This window comes from Miniopterus natalensis, chromosome X (assembly GCF_054644295.1).
Source record: "Miniopterus natalensis isolate mMinNat1 chromosome X, mMinNat1.hap1, whole genome shotgun sequence".
In the NCBI taxonomy this organism is placed as follows: Eukaryota; Metazoa; Chordata; class Mammalia; order Chiroptera; family Miniopteridae; genus Miniopterus; species Miniopterus natalensis.
The window spans coordinates 4,156,962-4,166,426 of NC_142103.1; the positions used below are offsets into that span (position 1 = coordinate 4,156,962).

General features: G+C 36.7%; 1 pseudogene; it reads right to left on the minus strand.

The window, feature by feature from the left end:
- Positions 1 to 5,191: 5,191 nt before the first annotated feature.
- Positions 5,192 to 6,119, minus strand: LOC107532743 (small ribosomal subunit protein eS4-like; annotated as a pseudogene).
- Positions 6,120 to 9,465: the final 3,346 nt, after the last annotated feature.

Below are 9,465 nucleotides of genomic sequence, written 5' to 3' on the forward strand. Positions count from 1 at the left end.
TGAAGAGAGTTTATTTCAGAGAATGACACATAATAAGTGTTCGATAAACAACAGCTATTATTGGCCTAGCTGTCTTTCCTCTTTTGATTACTAGCCGGTTGAGTAACCCAAGAGGCCTACGGGAATGCTTGCGATCTGTAGATAAATTCTGAGGACTTGGGAAAACCTACAGGACAGAAATCAGAGTAAAAAATTTCAGTGAGTGAAGGATGGAAAGAGTTTGGCCATTGAAATCCCTGGGGTTACACAGCCAGTGTGGTTCAGTGGTTGAGCATCCACCCCATGCACCAAGAGGTCTCCAGTTTAATTCCCCAGCAGGGTACATACCCGGGTTGTGGGCTCAATTCCCAGAAGAGGGTGTACAGCAGGCAGGCAATTGATGTTGATGTTTTTCATCAATGTTTCTATCTCTCTCTCCCTCTCCCTTCCTCTGTCTCTAAAATCAATAAAGGCATATTTTTTTAAAGAAGAAAAGAAAGCCCAGGGTTGGGGAAATGTAACATTCCTAACAATGTAACACTCCTAGGTCAGGTTGACAGGGCTGGGGAGGCCATGTGCCTGTCTAACTGCTCAGGTCTCCCAGTTATTCACAAAATGTGCTACACCTTTGGAGTGAAGCACATAGAGAATCACACCAGAAAAATCAGTATTCCTGGCCATGCAGGTAAAAAGCATGGACTGTGAAGTCAAACTGCTTGGGTTTTAATCTCTTCTGTTACTAGACGTTTTACTAACTTAGACAATGTAGTAGTGCCTCTCCATACCTTAATTTCCTACTCTGTAAAATAGGAGACAGTATTATGTCCTAATTTATAATCCAGGTTATAAAAATTAAATGAGTTTATATTTGTAAAAGTCTTAGAAGAGTGTCAGACAAAAATGAGTTTTATGGGTTTTTGTTAAATAAATAAAATCTGTAATGTACTAGGATCATTTACTTTGCCTTCATATCACTGCCAGCCTGCCTTCCGACTGGCAAATGTTTCGGAAACATGACGATGTATTTGATCCTTGTATCAGCTTTTCAAGATGACAATCAGATTACCAGAGGCCAAAAAGGGAAGACAGTGAGTAGCCAAGAGTCCAAAAGCCAGTACCCACTTTCTCTTTTACTGGTTTCATACCCCACTGACACACAGTAACATGTAGTATCCATTATGTGTATTAGTTCTTTAAACTGAGAGGAAAAGGACAGGGAGCAGGTCGAACACTGGACAAAATTTAAAAGGCAGTGAAGTCTGTCTTTGAACCTTAATTCTCTGAGAGCTCCCCTTCATCTCAGAAATTGCTTTCTCCATTCCCTCCAACAAGCAAATAAATGTTAAATCCGCTCCCTTAAAAGAATCCAAATAGAAATACAGAATGTTAGACTTGGATGGTCCATGCCCAACTTTTATGCCCTCATATTATAGATGAGGTCACTGGTGCCCATATAAGGGAAGTGACTTTAGTGAAATGATTAAATTCATATATTTTTCAATCTCTTTAGATTCAGCATCAAGTTACATTTAGAAAAGAACAATGGACTACTTTCATTTGCCATTTGGATTCTTTGTAGACTGACATGCCTTCTAAGAGTTCAAGCCAAATGCCACTTCATGAGTTCTGATGTGCTGTTTGCATGGGGCATTCCAATGCAAATCCAGTGTCTTGGTCATAACATCTTGGTCTTGTTCTTCTCCAAGATTTGCATCACTAATATATGCAAGTGCCATATAGTACAAGGGCATCTGAGGGGCAAAACTACATAGGAAATGTTGCCTTTTCATGGTTCTGTTTTCCTAGAAGAAATTCAATTACTATAAGTAACATTTTTATTCCAATTGTAAACCTGAAGGATTGTTAATCACATAACCAACAAATAAGTGCTGTGGATGATGTGTAGTAGCATGGAAGCAAAGGAAAGGTAGAATTTAGAGATTTTTTTTAAAAAAGATTGTACATGGTGACTATAGTTGATAATTGTATAATTGAAATTTGCTCAGATAGAACTTAAACATTCTCCCACACAAAAAAAGGTAAATACATTTGGTTATGATGTGTTAATTAACTCAATGAAGGGGGAATTTTTTCACAATGTATACGTATCTCAAATCATCAGGTTGTATACTTTAAATATCTTATATTTTTATTTGTCAATTATACCTCAATGAAGCTGGGAGTGTGGGGGAAAGAAAGATACTGCTGAATCTAGCCTTCCTCTCATTTTATATATGAAGAAACTCAAGTCCAGAGAAGGCAAGTCACAAAGCTATAGGGCCAGAACAAGGTTGAGAACCCAGTCCCCCGACTCCTTCCCCTGCACAATTTTGTGTACAAATTTCAGTTTATGTCAAAGTCCTTCAGCAATAAATATATGACTTGAAGTGAGGTGAATCATGTTATTACAGGGTGCATTACTGGGATTTAGTCTAACTTAAATTCACAGTCCCCTCTGTGTTAAACATGTTCCTTTCTTTTTGTGGGCAGAAAAATGCTATAATTTCAGTTAAAGCTTTTTCAGGAATTCTGAGTATAGCAGATAGATGTTGCTAGGGAATTGTAGTAATAGGTCAAACTCTCTATGTGTCAGAACAAAACTCTCTATATGTCCCTAGAAATATTTACTCAGCACTCTACCTTTTATCATTTGAAAATGCTTAATGATACTCAATTAAGAGGAGGGCTCTTTTTAGATAACATCTTGCATTTCAAGGAATCCAATCATATAGCACTTTAATAGTACATTTATCCTCCTAATTTTCTTAGTTATCTGCTGATCTTTATTTGCCAATGAAAATCATACATTAACATTGCAGTTTGGAAGAAAATGAATAACATTTCTTGCTATGTTATAGGTCAATAGTTACAGCCAAAGTTTCATTTCTCTCCCATTAAAATTGCTTACTTGCCTCATCTCAATGTATATCAAATGGTAATAAGATACAGAATATATATGGTTGTGACCCATGCCAGTAGGTTTTGCTGTTTCTAGGGTTTTCTTGTTAACTGGGTGCATTGTATGTCAGATCAGATTCTTCCATGCCATTGTTAAGGGTGATGGTCCTTCAGAACATCATTGTAAAGAGAACTAGAAAGAATTTCACCAAAACAAGGCTATAAGTGAAATTTCCTAAGGGTAGAACAATGGTTTTTGCTTTTACGGTTTGGAAAATAAAAGTGCAATCCATCCTGTGAAACTCCTTGAGTATGAAAAAGACTCTTACTATGAAAAAAGAAGAAAAAAACCTACTCAATTTGTAATTCTCCATTGATTTCAGAAGTTTCAGGTAAGAATACATTTCTGGAAATCCAAAACTGACCAATAGGAAAAAAATATTCTAGCTTATGTCAAATAATGACCTGCCCTGTGGAACTATGTATACTTGACTTCACTTCATAAATGTCCATCTCAGCTGTTGGGTGTAAGACTTTTTAAAATTTTTTTTGGGGGGGGAAATAAAATTATATGCTAATCTCTCAAGTGGTGCTCACTTTTTGAACCAATGGAATAATTGTTTTATGATGTGAATAACCCCCTTTAATTTATCTATTGTTAGGTTGTTCATTAAATTTCTTAACAGAAAGCTAGCCATCATGTCCTTATCTCTCAGCATTTGAAGGACAAGAATTGGTGAATGCAGAAAAGGAGTAGGGGTAAGGTATGGACACTGGCCAGGAAGTGAAAAGACCTTGGTTGAATACAGCTCTACCACTTATTAGCCAAAGGACTGTAGCCAAGTCAGTATATCACTTTGGGCCTCAGTTTTCTTACCTGTAATAATGTCAGATAAAGAAACTGTGATAATAAACTGATGAGCAGAATAGATTCAATGACATGGAAGCATAGATGAGACTGATGAATGTCACAGGGATGGAGGACGGTGGGTGGGTGGAGGAAGAGAAAGTAACCAAAGAATTTATATGCATATATGCACAACCCAAGGACACGGACAATGGTGGGGAGAGGGACTGGGGAGGGGGATGGGATGGGGTGGAATGGTCATTGGGGAGAAAAAGGGACATCTGTAATATTTTAAACAAAAATAAAATTTAAAAATTAAAAAAAAAAGATGTCACCTCAAACCATCCATAAAAGATATGAGCAATAAAATTTTGTATAAAAATGCAAAAAAAAACCAAAACCTGTGAGAATCAAATGTAATCGTCTGTGCAAAAACACTTAATCTATAAAATGCTCAACAAATAAAATTATTAATAATAATTAAATTCTCCCTACTTCCCCTTCCAAAGCTGACAATGGAAATGATAATCAGTAGTTCCATAACCAGAAAGTCCCATATCAAAGAATATAATTTTAATCAAATAGCCTGGTTGCAGCCCTGGCTTAGAAAGGAAAAGAATGCAGTCAGGTAACATCAGAAAAGTCACATTTAATTGGAGCTGACTTAGCCTCTGTAGAGTCTCTGACACTGACACAATGTGGGAACAAAAAATAGTTTCACTCCAGATTGACTGAGTGGGGAAAATGTGTGCAGAAAATCCCAGGTGAGCAGTGAACTTCAACTCTTTTAGGATCTACTTCAAGTTTGAGCCAATACAATATGTAGGGAGTAATTCATTAGACTGACTTGAAAATGCTGATCCTTTAAGGCCCATTTCAGTTACCTTTTCCATAACCACCCCTTGAATCTCTTCAACTGGAATTAATCTGCTCCTAGTCTGTGCCCCAAAAACAAGTGGTATGCCTCTATATGGCACTCACCCTAATTTAGTTTATTTTAGAGTTTGTATGTTTATGTATTTGTGTGTGAGTATATGCACATTTATGTGTGCATATATGCTTCTGTACTGCCTCACTCGCAGAATATAATCTAATCCCCTGAGGTCAGGAATCATGTCTTGGTCATCATTACATATCCTTCACAGCATCTAGTATGTTGCCTTACACATAACAGTTGCTCAACAAGAACTGCTGACCATTAAAGGGAAAGAGAATCGTACTTTTACTGTTAAGGGAAATATTTTCTCTTTTCTGTGCCCTGTCACTTCAAGCTTTAAGATGTTATGTTCCCCTCCTTATTGAATACTGTAATTTAGGGAACAAGCCCATGGAGTAACAGCTTACTGTAGGCATACTTTTGGAAAAATCAGTACATAGCATTAGAATCACAATCACTGTTGTTATTTTTTCTTGTTGTATTATCTTTAAGTACAAAGATTCTTCCAATCATTTCACCTAGAGATCACTTCACCCACTGCTCTGTGTGGCTGCCAGTCTCTTGTCTTTTTCTTCAGCAATGCTGAGGCAGATACCCATTCCACAGGGAAAGTGAATCCATGGTTTGTTGACTTTACCAATAACGAAAATGTTGGAGAACCAGATGGCAAAGCTGTTCCATTGGCATCTTTCACATGAACCACATCAAAAAAAAAACCACCAGGGTGTCTCTCTGTTGGTGATCACACTAATTCTCAGGTTAGCACCTCCAGTCACCATACACAGGTCACCAGTGTCAAATTTTATGAAATAAATAATTTTTCCAGACTCCAAATCAATTTGAATGATGTCATTCACCTTGATGAGGGGATCAGAGTAGTGAATGATTTGAGCATCATGAGTCACCAGATGAAGGATTCATTTTGCACCCACAAAGATCTGTCTCACTTTGCACAACTTGTACTTGGCCTCCTCAGATGTAATCTGATGAACAGTAAAGTGACTCTTGCTGTCATAGATCAGACAAAATTCTCTCCAATTTTTTTAAAATTTTTGTCTTAATTGTTGAAAGTATTTCAGATGTTGCCTTTTTTTTCCCCATTGACCCCCTCCACCCCGCTCCCTCCCCACCCAGGCCTTCACCACACTATTGTCTATGTCCATAGGTTATGCATATAAGTTCTTGTCAATACTAATGACATCCATAAAACCAGCAGTGTAGGTTATATCAGTTTGGACCTTGCCATCTATCTTAATAAACTGCTACATGTAGATCTTCTTAATCTCCTGTTAGGGCATACTTAAGCCTGTTCCTTAGGGAAATGATGAATTGGAAACATTCTCTTAGCTTGTGGGGACCAGTAGTAGGACAAAGAGCAAACACACTGGTCAGTTTATCCCGCATCCAATGTTTTTGTGCTACAACATGCTTCAGATGCTTCTTGGGACCACGAACCATGGCTGCACTAGGCACAGAGAGAGTCATAATCACTGTTCTTGAAGTAAAGTGGTCGATGATCTCAGATATTACAACAAGGATTCCCATTTTGGATGACCTGAGTATAGCAGTGTTGTTAAATCCTTTAAAAGAAATAAGTGTAGTTGAGTTATCATAAGCTTCCATCCCAATTGGAAGCGAGGTCCATCTAAGACAATGCTGTCCAATACAGGAGCCACTAGCCACATGTGCCTACTGAGCACATGAAATGTGCCAAGACCGAATTGAGATATAATGGAAATATCAAATGTACCATAGATTTAAAAAGCTTAGTACAAGATTTTTAAAATCCACCAAACCAGCATTGCAGGAAATGTTAAAGGGACTACTGTAATTAGAAGTAGAAATAGAAGAATTGCAAGAAATGTTAAAGGGACTGCTGTAATAATAAAAAGAAATAGAGAGAGAAACATAGGCATAAAGAATTAAAATGGCAATAAATAAGGACCTATCAATAATTACCTTCAGGACTTTAAGGGAGAGATGAACAGCAATACAGTCATAGTCGTGGACTTGAACACCCCACTGACTTCACTGGATAGATCTTCCAGACAAAAAGTCAACACAGAAGCGGTGACTCTAAATGGCACACTAGATCAGATGGATTTAATTGACATTTACAAAACATTTCACCCCAAAGCTGTAGAATATACATTCCTCTCAAGTGCACATGGGTCATTCTGAAAGATAGACCACATGTTAGGACACAAAACAAGTCTCTACAGGTTCAAGAAGATTGAAATCATATCAAGCATCTCAGATCACAAAGGCATGAAATTAGAAATCAACTACAGTAAAAACACTCAAAAACATTCAAACACATGCAGGTTGAATAACATGTTATTAAACAATGAATGGGTACAAATAAGATCAAAAAAGAAATCAAAAACTTCCTGGAAACAAGTGAAAATGAACACACAACAACCCAAAATCTATGGGACATAGCAAAAGCAGTCCTAAGAGGGAAGTTCATAGCACTACAGGCCTACCTCAAAAAGGAAGAAAAATTTTTAGTAAACTATGTAACCCTACAACTTAAAGAATTAGAAAGCTCCTGTGAAGCTGTCCGAACCAGGGCTTTTGTTTGCTGGGAGTTTTTTTTATTACTGCTTCGATTTTAGATTTCATCAGTTGTTATTAACCTATTCACGTTTTCTGATTCTTCCTGATTCAGTTTTACATAATCTCACTCATATGTGGAATCTAAGAAACAAAATAGACTGAGGAACAAAACAGATCCAGAGACAGAAGCATGGAACAGACTGATGAATCTCAGTGGGAAGGCAGGGGTGGGGGAGTGGGTGGGGAGAGATTAACCAAAGAACTTAAATGCATCTATGCATAACCCATGGACACAGACAATAGTGTGGTGAAGGCTTGGGGGGGCAGATGTGGGATGGAGGGGATCAATGGGGAGAAAAAAGGGGGAGACATACTTTCAATAATAAAGATAAATTAAAAATAATAATAATATAAAAAATACCACATTAGTAATTTTTATATTGATTGCATATTAAAATGAAAATATTTTGGATATATTGGGTTAATTAAAATATATTACTAAAATTAATTCACCTTTTTCTTTTCCTAATGTGGCTTCTAGAAAATTTAGAATTACATATGGGGCTTATATTATATTTTCAACAGACAGTATTAAAATTGGAATTTCCCCTTGTTTTAAATACAGAAAAGAATCTATCATTAAAACTACCTAAATGCTAATAACTAGCATATCCACTATCTCTTCTTGAGTCAAACAGGACCCCTGAAACAAAAGGGCTATGACACTGTTAAAAGACCACATCTTCATCTTTAAAATATCTGAGTCACTATCTAAGCTACAAAGAGAAGTTCTGGATAAAGGACTTCCAAGCAGAGAAGAGAATTATAAAAATTTCAAGTTACAAGTAAGTAAAAAAAAAAAAAGGGGGGGGGGGCATTCTTGAAGTTCCTGAACAATAAAACCTCAACTTTGACCAACTTGTGTTGACATGATGCCATAAGAAACAAAAATAAACTCCAAATGCTTCGCATTAGGTAGCACAGTGCCTTCCATCCTACCAATGTTTGCTGAATTGAATTGAATTTGGAAGAGGCTGTCTAATTGGATTTGATCTCTTTTCAAACTGAAGTCAAAGAACCAGGGTATGTCCATACACAACACTAAAGCTCTCCACTGAGTCTATTAACATGTATTGAGGATGGATACCATGCTGTCTTGGCCCTTTTATAGCAACTACTAGATCTTTGCTAAAGCTCTAGTATCTACGGGGCAAAATTAGGTATGCACTTGAACTTCATTGTAATAAACACCTTATTATATCCATGTTTCACCTAAAGCAGGAGGACAGTATCATAACAGAGCCTCTGACTATTGCACACACCTATAGTAGTTAAATTTTATCATTCATGAAGATGTGGGTTCTATGTATAAGGCACATATATCATCTGACATTGGAGTATTAAAAAAAAGACTTTAAAGAATAGGAAGATCTCACTAATTAACTAGATGAGGGGGGAATCCTTTCACAATGTATATAATACATAAAATCATTTTACACTTTAAATATCTTACAATTGTATTCATCAATTATACTTCAATAAAAAAGAGGAATAAGTAGAAGCAATTTTAAGCAAAAGGAATGTAAACTTTTGAAAGAATAGCCCTATACAATTGCACATAATTCCACTTAAAACATGAAAAGCCAAAAATGATATCAACAGGTCTATTCAGTTAATTCAGTGAAATATAAAAAGAAAAACATGAAACACAGCCATTTGGCATTATGAAAACAGACTAAGCAGTTGATGGATCTATCTATTTTCAGCAGTTTGTGTGGACATCCTGTATGCACACTTAGTCTGTGGCTATTGCCTTAAAAGAGATAAAAATCCAATCAGATATAGTAAAGTGGAGATGGTCACAGTGACCCAGCAACCTCTGTTCAAACTTTACCCATATTAGAACACTCTTACACTGGGTTATTTCGAATGAGACCCACATCCATTTATGTATCTTCCGAGTTTTCTTTATCACCTCCTATGCACCATTAAGCAGTTTTTGAAGAGACAAGCCATTATTACAATGTTGTCAAGATCCTGATAATTTTCTAGTTCAAATCCTTGTTCATGCTGTTTGCTAAGTACTTGTCCCCTGTGGCAGCTTTCAGCCGAAGAGAACACACTGAATGCTGCATTCCAAACCATTCTGTCCTGCTGGGCTTCAAGTGAAATAAGCTCCTCAAACTCTATCATGTGAACTTTTCACAAGAAACAATCTCCCTCAGACAATTCCATTCAGAGATAT